At 46.3% G+C, this 13,257-nt stretch overlaps 1 pseudogene; it reads right to left on the bottom strand.

Moving 5' to 3' along the window:
- Window positions 1-9,851: 9,851 nt before the first annotated feature.
- LOC116600436 lies at window positions 9,852-9,969 on the bottom strand (annotated as a pseudogene).
- Window positions 9,970-13,257: the final 3,288 nt, after the last annotated feature.

The raw sequence follows: 13,257 nt of genomic DNA, 5'->3' as shown, positions 1-13,257 counted from the left end.
AGCTGCTTAACGGACTGAGCCACGCAGGGGTCCCCTAGATCATTTTTCTCTGAAGGTACTATTTTTCCTTTGTGGGACAGTCTTACCTTTAAGGCCAAAATGTTCTTTGATGCAGCTCTATGTGTATTTGTATTTAGTTGCTATATTTTTTAAATTGAGTATTGTATTTAGTTATTTTTTAAAATTGATTTTTTTTTTTTTTTTAAAGATTTTATTTATTTGTCAGAGAGAGTGAGCGAGAGCGAGCACAGGCAGACAGAGTGGAAGGCAGAGTCAGAGGGAGAAGCAGGCTCCCTGCAGAGCAAGGAGCCCGATGTGGGACTCGATCCCAGGACGCTGGGATCATGACCTGAGCCGAAGGCAGCTGCTTAACCAACTGAGCCACCCAGGCGTCCCTAAAATTGATTTTTTTAATTGAGGGAAACAAGATTTCCCACCATAACCATTTTTTAGTGTATTTAGTGTTAACTACACTCACATTTATGTGCAAACAATCTCCCTTCGTGACCAGCTTATTTCACTCAGCATAATGCCTTCAGGGTTCATCCACGTTGCAGCACATGGTAGAGTTCACTTTCTTTTTAAGGCTGAGCCATATGCCATTTTACTATAGACGACATTTTGCTTATTCATTTCATCTATTGACGGACTCTTGGAGTCTCCTTCCGCCCTTTAGCTGTTGTGAATAATGCTGTTATGAACGTGAGTATATAAATATATCTCTTTGAGACCCTAATTTCAATTCTTTTGGAGATACACCCAAAAGTAGAATTGCTGGATGATAAGATAAATCTATTTTTAATTTTTTAAGGAAACACAGCCATACTGTTTTCCATGGCAATGGCGCCATTTTACATTCTCACTAACAGCACACAAGGGTTCCAATTTCTCCACATTTTTGCCAACAAAAATGGGGTTCTTTTTTATTTATTTTTTTTTTTTAGTAGTAGCTATCCTGATAGGTGTGAAGTATCTGGTGTGGTTTTTTTTTTTTTTTAAAGATTTTATTTATTTATTAGAGAGATCACAAGTAGGCAGAGAGGGGCAGAGAGAGGGGGAAGCAGGCTCCCCACTGAGCAGAGAGCACGATGCGGAGTTTGATCCCAGGACCCTGAGATCATGACCTGAGCCAAAGGCAGAGGCTTAATCCACTGAGCCACCCAGGCTCCCCTGGTGTTTTAATTATAGTTCAGTTTTGAGTGTTTTCTAATTACCATTACAATTCCATTTTTGGTCCATAAATTATTATTTTTAAATATTTAGTTGGTTATTTTTGATAATATAAGCACCTTCAAACCTCCCACTACGAAATGAAGTCTAGCACTGTGCAACAACCCAAGCAACCATTTGCCTCCACTCTCATCCAAACCCTGCCCATCCCACTCGTTCCCACACCCAAGGCAACTCGCTTGAACTCCCTCTGCCCTGGTCTTCTTTCCATGTGGTTTTCGTATCTACATGAGTTGTTTTTTTTTTTTTTTAATTTTGTTTTATCATATGAAAAGGATACCATGCTGAATGTCCTATGTGGGGGCGGACATTTCATTTCATATTACATTACAGTGATTCTCCTAATTGCCATATGTTGCTGTAGTTCATTTGTTTGACCACCATTATTTCCTTGTGGGACTATATCACAATTTATCCACTTGCTCTTCTGCTGATGGCCCTTGGGTTCTCCCCCCTTCTTGTAAACATTCTTGTAGATGTGTCTGTTCGGGTGTGAAAGCTCCTCCTGGGACAGTTCTTAGGCATGGAATTTCTCAGTCGGAATTTAGGTGATGCCACCAAATGTTTTCCAAAGTGGCTACGTCGATTGACATTTGCCAGCTGTGGGTCCCTGGGGTGGATTTAATGATTTCTTCCTATAGCCTCCTGATTTTTGCTTAATATATTTTGAGTTAATGTTATTAAGTACAACATATTTAAAATTGCTGTTTTTGTGACTCAAACCCTCCCGTATGGAGTGACGCTTTCCTTCCCTACAGATAGTTTCTATCTTATCTGATGGTAACATAGCTCCCCTAGATTTCTTCTGCTTAGTATTTTTATTTTTGCCTGAGAAGTTATCTTCCATCCTGTTACTTTCAATCTATACACATCCCCAGGCTTTACCAGTCTCTAGGACGTGTATCTGGATCCTTAAAACCTGAGTCACTCTTCTTTTAACCGCTACATTCAGCTCATTTAACTTATTACGATTGGTATATGGGGCCCATCTGTCATATTTGAATGACAATTTGGATGGCTATAAATTTCTAGATTCTAAATTCTTTTCCTTTAATACTTTGAAAATATTACTTCGTTGTCTTTATTCTCGTTGCCTCGCACATCATATGCTCTTTCCTCTCTCCGTAATCTCTGAGAGTCTTAAAATCCGAGATGGTGTATGTAGATGTGAGTTATTCCTTTTCTTTCTTTCTTTCTTTCTTTCTTTCTTTCTTTCTTTCTTCCTATCTTCCTATCTTTCTTTCTTCTTGAGCATGTGTGTGGGTGTGTGTGTGCACGTGTGTGCGTGTGTGTGTGTGCATGCACGTGTGTGTGTGTATGTGTTTTAAAGGCAGACGGCCACATGCAGCGCCTTGTTTGGCTGTGTCTGGACTCTTGGAAGCCTGGCTACCCCATACTCTCCTACATATGGGTCTTGAGAGCTCGTCTGGAGGTTCTACTGAGGACCACTCATTTACCCTTGACTGAAGACTGGTCCTTCTCTATCGGGGAAGCTTGTCCTCTTCAACCAAGCGTGCAGCTTTGGGAAGGATGTACACGGAGCAGTGAGGGAGGAAGGGGACGCGTACCTAGTCATTCAGATCAGCCAATTCAACCCCGGTGACCAATGGGGTGACAGACGTCACAACCAGATCGACCTCACACCCTCCTTTTTCTCCGTTAGGCACTCTTTGGGCTTTATTCTGTATGACTCCAGGAGATTTATCCCCATTATTTCTTCAAATATTTTCTCCCTCCATGTTTATGTTCCTCTCTAGAATCCCTGTTATTTATATTTTAGCACCTTTACTTCTACTTTCCATATCGCCTTGCTTTTCTTGTGTGGTTTTCTTTAGTCTTTCCTCTTAGAAGATTATTTTCAGTCTGGTCTTCCGATTTCCCTGTTTGTTTGTTTTTTTAAGAAGATTTTATTTACTTATTTATTTGAGAGAGAGCAAGCAAGAGAGAGCATGAGCAGGGGGAGGGGGAGGGAGAAGCAGACGCCCCTGCAGAGCTCGATCCCAGGACCCTGGGATCAGGACCTGCGCAGAGGGCAGACCCTTAACTGGCTGAGCCACCCACGCGCCCCATGATTTCCCTGTTTCATGCCTAAGACATATCCCTTCTGTTTGCTATCCCATCTGTTGTATTCGTTACTTCAACTCAGGCTGACTTCTCCAGAAGGCTGAAAGTGCAGCTGACCATACCAGAAACTTCCTTCACAAGGAAGCCAGTGGCTAACACTTCAGCAATAGCCCCCACGGGCCATGGCAGCGAGGCTATTTTCCGACCAGCGCACAGCTGTCGTTGTTGGAGGAGGCCGCTCCTGGGGGCGTTAGCTTCCCACCTGCCTGTGCGAGTGGGTAGAGCAGGCTTCGGTAGCCAGGTAAGGCAGAGAATTGCAGGTGGTGGCCACTGAAATCTGGCCAGCACGGATCTGTTGTGAGCCCAGGGGATATGTGTGGGGTTTGCAGAGCGCTTGTCTTGGCAACAGGAAGAAGACCATGAACGCAAAACCCTGAGTGCAGGTGGAAGATGCTTTCCGAAGCTGAGGCTAATTCCTTGGGATCTGAAGGAGAGACGGCCTAGTGGCCGCACTTGGTTCACAGCTTCCCAATCTCCCAAAGCCCCTTGTTGCACAGGCCCCTCAGGCGTGGCCTCTTGTCTGCCGGCCCCTTTACTAAAAGGCTTTAGTAAAATTTTTAAATATGACCTCTGCTGCCTTCAATATACGAAGAAGCTGAACTGGCATTGGGCTTCTTACTGTGTGTCTGGAGGCATCAGGCCAGCAACTGACCCTGAGTCGTTGCCCAGATGTCCCCCAGGGAAGTGACCTGCCTTGCAGGACCCTGGATTTTTCCTTCACTCAAAGTCCAACCACCTCCTCTGCCCCGTATTTGAAGAACATGCGAGGGAAGGCGGACATTGGCTCGGTGGGAGCCAGGGTCCGTATCAGCGATGTATCGGCTAGTCAGGCCAGCGGCCGTGGCTCACAGTTCGAGCCATGGTGGACACACCGCCAGAGTCCACTGTCCCCTCGGAAGGTGGGCTGCTGTGGAGGAGCAAAGCCGCTGTCCCAGGCTGTCCCTTGAGGGCCAGGAGTCGCGGCAGTTTTTTTCAGTTATTGCTGTGATGGAGTCTGAGGCTGCTAAAATGTGTCTGGTCTGCAACCCTTGCTGGCTCCCAGTGAGGGGCCAAGCATCAGCAACCTTTCCCTTACCAGTCCCGGGTGTTCCGCACGGACATAGTCCCAGCTCTCACTGTGTTCTCATTAATTCTTGCATGAGAACAGCACTCCCTTTCCTCCTGGGGGGGATGCACTGTGGTTCCAACTCTGCGACCTGGGCCCGGAGCCCACGCGAAGTGGCTGACTCCATATTCTGTCGACATTTCTAGAAGCTACCAGCAGAGGTCACAATCAGCACGCTCAATCGGCAAGTCAGCGCCTACCCCTGGCCTGCAGCACCCAAGCGATCCGCCCCAACTATGATCCACCAAGGGCAACAGCAGTGCAAGTCCCGCACCCCGCAGGGAGTCACCTACCAAGGCATTATCCGTCCCCTCCCCTCCAGCACATACAAAATGGAGGAGATGCTTGGAGAAAGGTGGGGAGCTGCTCTCGTCTTTGAGTTTTCAAGTACCCTATCAGGGTGCTGGGGGACTCAGAGCAGTATCTGTCCTGCCAGGAACCCTGTTTCAGAAAATGGCACGAGATTCAGGAGGCCACGGGACCACGTGGAACAGGTGGAGGGGCGCGGCCTCAGAACTCAAAGGCGTGTTCTCCCCAGCGGCCTCCTCTGCCTGCTCTTTCAAGTGTTTCCCTGCTAGATACTGCTGCAGCTTTCAGACACTTCCCTTGCCGCCCGCCCTTGGCTTGTCTCCTAAGCCTCCGAGTGCTTTCCTCTCCCATAATTAAGCATTTTGGTAATCAAGGTCTGCCTTATCAAACCATCTGTGGCCACGCGTAGCTTTGTGAGAGAGGGCCTGTGCAGAGAGGTCCTCTGCTTTCTTGGTTCTCTGTGTTCCAGACACTTTTGGGGAACCTCCCGCCCTACCCCCAGCTGTCTCCTCCCCAATCCCCAAAGCACAGCATGTGCTGGCTTGGAAGCAATTTTACTTTTCCTAGTGTCTTCCAGAGCAGAAGCACAGAGAAAGGAAAGGCCAGCGGTCTGAGGAAAGGGAGGTAATGCGGCGTGTCCATGCTGGACAGGGACACATTAGATATAGAAGGTACACGGCTTGGGATGCCAGCCTAAAGGATTTTGACAACACTCACTCTCTCTCTCTCTTCCTTCAAGATTTATTATATTTATTTGAGAAAGAGAGAGAGCACGAGTGGGAGGGGCAGAGGGACAGGGAGAAAGAATCTCAAGCAAACTACATGTTGAACACAGAGCCCCACGCAGGGCTCGATCCCAGGACCCTGAGATCATGACCCACGCCGAAGGCAGACGCTTAACCAATGGAGCCATCCAGGCTCCCCCCAAGGGAATCTCTTGGGATGGCAGAATTTGGTAATTCAGGTCTGAGAAGGGGAGACAGGTGTTGCAGGAAGGGTTGGGACCCAGCTTAGCCTGACGACAGGCCCTGAGCAAGGCCGACTGTCTTTCCAGGGTGTTGGGACTTCAGAGAAATGGCCATCGAGGATGGACTTGGACTCACCCCAGCCCCGTGAGTGAGGAAGGCCATCCTATCCTATGCCAGGACAAGGACATGTAGACCAAAAGAACATAAGAGTTTATCACCAACAGAAGGAAGGAATTTCCAGATGAACGTCAGGAAGAATGAAAGTGACTCCAGAGAAGAGAACTACAAGGCAAGAAGGAATGGTGGTGATGTGGGACTTAGGGAGAGGGGGGTGCGGGGGCTCTTAAAAAGTTAGAGTACTGGAGAACAGGACCCTTAAGAACAGAGAGGGGTAGTAATATGGTGTTCTAAAGGCTCTGTATAGTTTGAGGGGAGACAGATCCTCGAGTAAGCTTTGACTTTGTTAATGCACTTGTTGAAGTGTTAAGGGTAATCTCCAAAAAAAATAGAAAATGCGTGTATAGCTCCCAAGCCAGGAGAAAGAAAAGGCATTAAACGGCCAATCATGGAAAAGGAAAGCAAGGAAGGAGAAAAACAATGGGAAGCAGGACAAATAGAAGGTATTAGCTGTAGAGAATAGAAACTGCTCTGTTTTTTTGTTTGTTTGTTCGTTTTTTAAGGAAAAAAGGAATTTTGTAGACCATTTTAGGTGGCACATTTGGATGTTAATTGTACGTGTCAGCTTGACCGGGCTAAGGGATGCACAGAGAGGTTTTATGTCTGGGTGAGTCTTTTTCTGGAAGAGATTAGCATTTAGATCTGCAGACTGAGTAAAGAAGGTCCCGCTGCCCGAAGATATTTGCCAATGTCTTGTCAGATCAAGGGCTAGGATCCAAAATCTATAAAGAACTTACCAAACTAACATCCAAAAAACAAAAAATCCGGTCAAGAAATGGGCAGAAGACATGAACAGACACTTCTCCGAAGAAGACATACAAATGGCCATTAGACACGTGAAAAAATGCTCAACATCAGTGGGCATCAGGGAGACTCAAATCAAAACCACAGTGAGATACCAGCTCACACCATTCAGAATGGCTAAAATGAACAAGTCAGGAAACCACAGGTGCTGGTGAGGATGGGAAAGAAGGGGAGCCTCCTGCACTGTTGGCAGGAATGCAGCTGGTGCAGCCACTCTGGAAAACAGCATGGAGGTTCCTCAAAAAGTTGAAAATAGAGCTGCCCTATGACTCAGCAATCGCACTACTGGGTATTTACTCCAAAGAAACAAATGGAGTGATCCAAAGGGGCACATGCACCCCAGTGTTTATAGCAGCGATGGCCACAATAGCCAAACTATGGAAAGAGCCCAGATGTCCATCAGCAGACGAGTGGATAAAGAAGATGCGGTGTATGCATACAATGGAATATTACTCAGCCGTCAAAAAGAACGAAATCTTGCCATTTGCAGTGATGTGGGTGGAACTAGAAGGTATTATGCTGAGCAAAGTAAGTCTGTCAGAGAAAGACAGATATCACATGATTTCACTCATTTGTGGAATTTAAGAAACAAAATTAATGAAAAGGGAAGGAAAAATAAGATTAAAATTGGAGGTAGGCAAACTGTAAGAGATGCTGAGCTCTGGGAAACAAACTGAAGATTTCTGGAGGACCAGAGGGTGGGGGAAGGGATAACTGGGGGATGGGCATTAAGGAGGGCACGTGATGTAATGTGCACTACAAGCGACATGCAACTGATGAATCACTAAATTCTACCAATGAAATTAATTTTAAAAATTAAAAATTAAAAAAAAAATTTAAATTAAAAAAAGGAGGTTCCCCTCCCCAATGCTGATGGACATCAGCCAATCTGTTGAGGACCTGAAGAGAGAAGAAGGTGGAGGAAGGGTAAATTTGCTTCTGAGCTGGGACATCCGTCTTCTCCTGCCTTGGACATCGGCTCTCCTCAGGCCTTCAGACCTGGATTGGGACTTACACTCTCGGTTCCCCCTGTAAGGTTCTTGGGCTTCAGACTTAGACTGAGTCACACCATGGGCTCTGCTGGGTCTCCAACTCGCAGATGGCAGACTGGGGGACTTTTCAGCCTCCATAATCATGTACACCAGTTCCTATAACAAAACTCCTTTTACCTGTGTGTAGATGCTGTTGGTTCTGTTTCCCTGAAGAAGCCTGACTAATACGCTCATGGAATGGCAGGAGGGCCAGAGAACCAGTCTCCCAGGTGCCATAGCCAGGAGAAGCACCGGCTTGAAGCTTCCAAGTGGGCTCTGTTGGGGAAGCACTGCTCCGGGGGGTGTCTCACAGGGCTGGCCCAGGACCTCAGCATCCACACCCGACCTCTCTCTCTTCTGGAAGGTCACCAAATGTTAGCACTTGCATTCAACATCATTGCTTCTAGTTTCCTTAGAGCTTTTGTTTTCCTTTGAAATAGATGATCCATTTTTATCAGATATAATGGGTGTAATTACATGGTTTTCTTATTTCTTTGTGTTATGAATTATGTCAATAGGCTCTCCACCTGTATTATTCTTTTTTTTTTTTTAAAGATTTTATTTATTTATTTGACAGACAGAGATCACAAGTAGGCAGAGAGGCAGGCAGAGAGAGAGAGAGAGAGAGAGAGAGAGAGAGGGAAGCAGGCTTCCTGCGGAGCAGAGAGCCCGATGTGGGGCTCGATCCCAGGACCCTGAGATCATGACCTGAGCCGAAGGCAGCAGCCCAAACCACTGAGCCACCCAGGCGCCCCTGTATTATTCTTTTGATATGCTGCCAGATTTGATTTGATTTGTTTGTTTGTATTTTAAGTCATCTCCATGCCTAGCATGGAGCCCAACGAGGGGCTTGAACTCATGACCATGAAATCAAGACCTGAGCTGAGATCACAAGTCAGATGCTGAAACTGACTGAGCCACCCAAGCACCCTGATTTGGTACTTTATTTAGAGGGTCTGCAATTATATTATTTATAACTGAGATTCATTTTTGCAGCATCTTTATCGGATTTGGTCGTTACCATTTTATTAACATCATGTAACGTGTCGGAGTGCTTACCGTCTTTCCCTCTGATCTGGAAGAGTGAAAACAGTGTTCAAATGATCTGCTATTTAAAGGTGAGTTAGAACCATCTGGGTCTGGTGCCTTTTTTGATAGTTCAAAGAATAACCACAACAAAGATTTATATTGTGTTTATTTTTGTTAGAGATTTTATGTATTTTTTTGGTGAGAGAGAGAGTGAGAAAGAGAGAGCACGAGATGGGGAGAGGAACAGAGGGAGAGGGAGAAGCAGACTCCCCACTGAGCAGGGAGCCCAACATGGGGCTCAGTCCCAGGACATTGGGATCACGAGCAGAACAGAAAGCAGACGCTTAACCGACTGAGCCACCCGGGCGCCTCTACACTGTTGAGATTCGGAAAACTAAGAGTAGCTCTTCGAAGCAACTCTAAGAGGAAGACAGCGGTTACAGGCCTGGGAAACAGCAGACCCTTCAAGAAAACAGAAGAAAGTGAGCTTTTTACTAGTTCCTCAAGCGAGTGAAAGAGTTTCTAGACTTGCCTCAGTTCTCATGCTGGACATTTTGGTTGCTTGTGTAATCATCATACCCAATGCTTGACCTTTCTTAGCATGAACTTAGTGTGTATTTCATAAGAGAAGAAGATAAACTTCCTGGGATACAAGAACCAGCTTATAGGATAACATGGTGAGCAACAGGAATTTAAGTTTTAAGTTTAGTTAGTGAAGCAATTTACAATCTTATAAATGGAGCCAAAATTTCTTTGACTTTTTTTTTTTTTTGGCCTTCACCATCTTTGATCATCTTTCCAATCTCTTATTTGGTCGTGAATCTATTCACGAACTTAAATTGTTTCAAGGTCAATCTTGGTATTTCACACTATCCTAGGAAGCTATTAATTTCCTCTGGATTTTCCAGCTGGTTGTCCTACTTTTTCTGAAAACAGTCTCTAGTGATTACTTTGATTTCTTCCGGATCTGTGATAATGTACCCGTACCCATCCTCTTTCTCGAGCCCGTGTATCTTTAAGGGGTTTTGTTTTTGTTTTTTACTGTGAATGTTTTATTTAATCATTTTTGTTTACAAAAATATGGAACACTTCACCAATTTGCTGTGTCACCCTTGCGTGGGAGCCACGCTCGTCTTCTCTGTATCCTTCCAGTTTTAGTTCCAGTTCTAGTATATGCGCTGCTGGAGAGAACACTTTAACTTTTGGGTTTTTTTTTTTTTTAAAGATTGATTTGTTTATTTTGGGGGGGTAGGGCAGAGGGAGAGGGAGAGAGAGAACCTTTTATTTTTGAAAGATTTTATGTATTTATTTGACAGAGAGAGAAAGAGCGAGCACAAGCAGGCAGAGCAGCAGGTAGAGGGAGAGGGAGAAGCAGGCTCTCCGCTGAGCAGGGAGCCGGATGCGGGACTTGATCCCAGGGACCTGAGCCCAAAGCAACCGCTTTAACTGACTGAGCCACCCAGGTGCCCTGGAGAGAGGGAACTTAAGCAGACTCTGTGCCAAGTGTGGAGCCCAACATGAGGCTTGATCTCAGGACCCTGAGATCACCGCCCGAGCTAAAAGCAAGAGTCGGCGCTCAGCCAGCTGTCCCACCGAGGCGCCCAGCGCTCTAAGTTTCTTACTGAAGACGATTCATACAATGGAGCGCACAAGTAGTAAGTACACAGCTCAATATATTTTCACAATGTGAGCACACACTCCTGTATCCAGCACCCAAATGAAGGAATAAAACATTCCTGGGACGCCTGGGTGGCTCAGTTGGTTGGGCAGCTGCCTTCGGCTCAGGTCATGATCCCAGCGTCCTGGGATCGAGTCCCACATCGGGCTCCTTGCCCCGCAGGGAGCCTGCTTCTCCCTCTGACTCTGCTTTCCACTGTGTCTGCCTGTGCTCGCTCTCGCTCGCTCTCTCTCTGACAAATAAATAAATAAAATATTTAAAAAAAAAACAAAAAACAAAAAAAAAATTCCCAGCCCAGCTCCGCTCATTGCCCCGCCTTGATCCTCTTCAATCTCTACCTCCAGAAACACATTGATTTTGGATGGCATAAGTTACTTTTTTAAAAAAATATTTCATTTATTTATTTGACAGAGAGAGAGATCACAAGTAGGCAGAAGCAGGCAGAGAGAGAGAGGGAGAAGCAGGCTCCCCGCTGAGCAGAGAACCCGATGCGGGGCTCGATCCCAGGACCCTGAGATCATGACCTGAGCCAAAGGCAGAGGTTTAACCCACTGAGCCACCCAGGGGCCCTGGCATAAATTACTTTTGCCTGTTTTTGTAGTAAAGGAAGCAATGTGTGCGGTTTTACGTGTGACTTCTGTGCTGGGCCTCCAGGAGTCATCTGTGGTTTTCACTCCCTCCTGTGACTAGCCACCACTTTCCCATTCGGCTGTTGATGGACATTTGGATCCTTCCTGGTTTCGGACGGCTATAAATAGTGCTGCTCTGAACATTCTTGTTCAGGGTTTTGGCTGAACATACGTACATCTTTCTGTTGCTAAGCGGACATATTTTTGCTCTCTCTTTCTAAACAAAGTTTTACAATAGGCATTTTCAAACATCCTCAAGAGTAGACGGCATAGGGAGCTCCCTAGAACCCATCCCCCAACTTCGATAACCATCGCGCTGGGCGCCCTGCCTTGTAAGTCCCCACTCCCCACAGTTTTCTTTTCTCCTCTTTTTTTTTTTTTTAAAGATTTTATTTATTTATTTGACAGAGAGAGAGAGCACAAGCAGAAGGAGCAAAGGCAAAGAGAGAGGGAGAAGGAGACTCTTTGCTGAGCAGGGAGCAGGACACAGGGCTCGGTCCCAGGACCCTGGGATCGTGACCTGAGCCGAAGGCAGACGCTTCACTGACTGAGACCCCCCAGGTGCTCCTTTCTTTATTTTTCAGTGTTGGAGGAACTTACACCAAACCCCAGATCTCATCCCATCTTCCCGATTATACCCACCAGAATGCATACACCCTGTGCATAATGTATGTGCGTGCATACTGCCTGTTTCTCTAGCAGATAAGGGTACTTTTTTTCTTAATGTGACCATCATGCCCGTATCATTGTGTCTTGATTTTCTCATCCAATAGTCTGTGTTCAGATTGCTCTGATGCTCTTAAGTATGTTTTTCTAATCCTGCTTGCATGAGGGTCCGAACAGGATCTACACGGATTCCTGCGAACGTCTCTGTGTCTCATCCACCACAGCCCCTTCTCACCTCTTCTTATGCCTTTTATTTTTGGCCAACGGAGCTGGCCCGCCTGCGGACCGCCCACTCTGGATCTAGCCCATTGCGCCCTCGAGTCGAGGTCTAAGGTGGGCTGCGGCCGCCGGTTTCTCACAGAGGCTGCTAGGGACAGGCAGAAGCTATGCTTTTGGAAAGAACACCTCGCAGGTGATGCTTCGGCTTCACATCAGGGGGTGGTTCTGTGTTTCATGATGTGAAAACTGACCCCGTGGGTTCAGGAGATGTTGCAAGGTGCATGGGGGTAAGGTCCCCTACCGAGCTTCACGGGATGGTTTTAGCGCTGCTTGTGGACGGTGTTCGCCTACATCCTTCATGAACGAGGCATTGCACATGATGGTTTTTCAAATGAGATCATTCGTTCTGTATTCTTAGCTGGAATTTCTCTAAAATGAAAAGCTTTTCATTATCTGCTATTTGAGTACCTGAAATAGAAGTACAGGAGTGGCAAGAAAAATCTTGATTTTTTTCTACTTTCTTTTCTTTTCTCTTCTTCTTCTTCCTTTTGCACTAATTTTGGCATAAATATTTGGTGCCCGTGCCAGCCAGATCCCTGTCAGGAGAGGGAAACTGTCCCAGCGACTTTAACAGTGAGAATATCATCTGAAGAAACGTTAAACAAGGTCTGTAAGAGTCGAGAAGGCAAAAGAGTGAACACTGAGCTATCACAGGGCAGCTGGGGAAGCAACTGGCACCCCCATAGCTGAGGAAACTAGGGGAAGAGTCTGAGATTATTAGACTTCAGAAGCGGGTGGGGGGGGCCCCAGGAGCGCTGCCCCCCTGAGCCCCCCTGAGCCTCAAGTTTGGGGGAACCCCCCAGCAGCCTCTCAAGGCAGAGACTAGAGGCTGGCATCCCGACCCTGCATTGCCAGCGCCGGGCCCAGGCAACTTACTCTGATGTGATCAAGTTTTAAAAGTATTATTATGGACTCATGATTTTTTAAAAATGTATTTGAACCCATGGACATTTTGATGCTAAAATCCGTCCTGTCTCTGGCTGGGGGCAGTCCCTTAAAGGTGGCTCCTCTGTCAATCTGACAAGACCCCACAGTGTTTCATTCTCTGCTACCAAGTCTGATAAGAGATTTCAGGCTTATTTTGCATATTTCCTGTCCCAGACCTAGAGTTAGCCTTTCTCCAAAGAACCCTGGTTCCTTTTAGCAGTGAGTGTCCTCTTAAGACTGTAGTCTGAGTGTCGCTCATTTCTATTGGGTTGTCTCAGCTTCGAGGTCTTTGCAGTGGACA

The sequence above is a fragment of the Mustela erminea genome, chromosome 9 (genome assembly GCF_009829155.1).
Source record: "Mustela erminea isolate mMusErm1 chromosome 9, mMusErm1.Pri, whole genome shotgun sequence".
NCBI classification, from domain to species: domain Eukaryota; kingdom Metazoa; phylum Chordata; class Mammalia; order Carnivora; family Mustelidae; genus Mustela; species Mustela erminea.
Note: the sequence above shows the minus strand (reverse complement) of the source record. Positions and strands in the feature narration are given on the sequence as shown.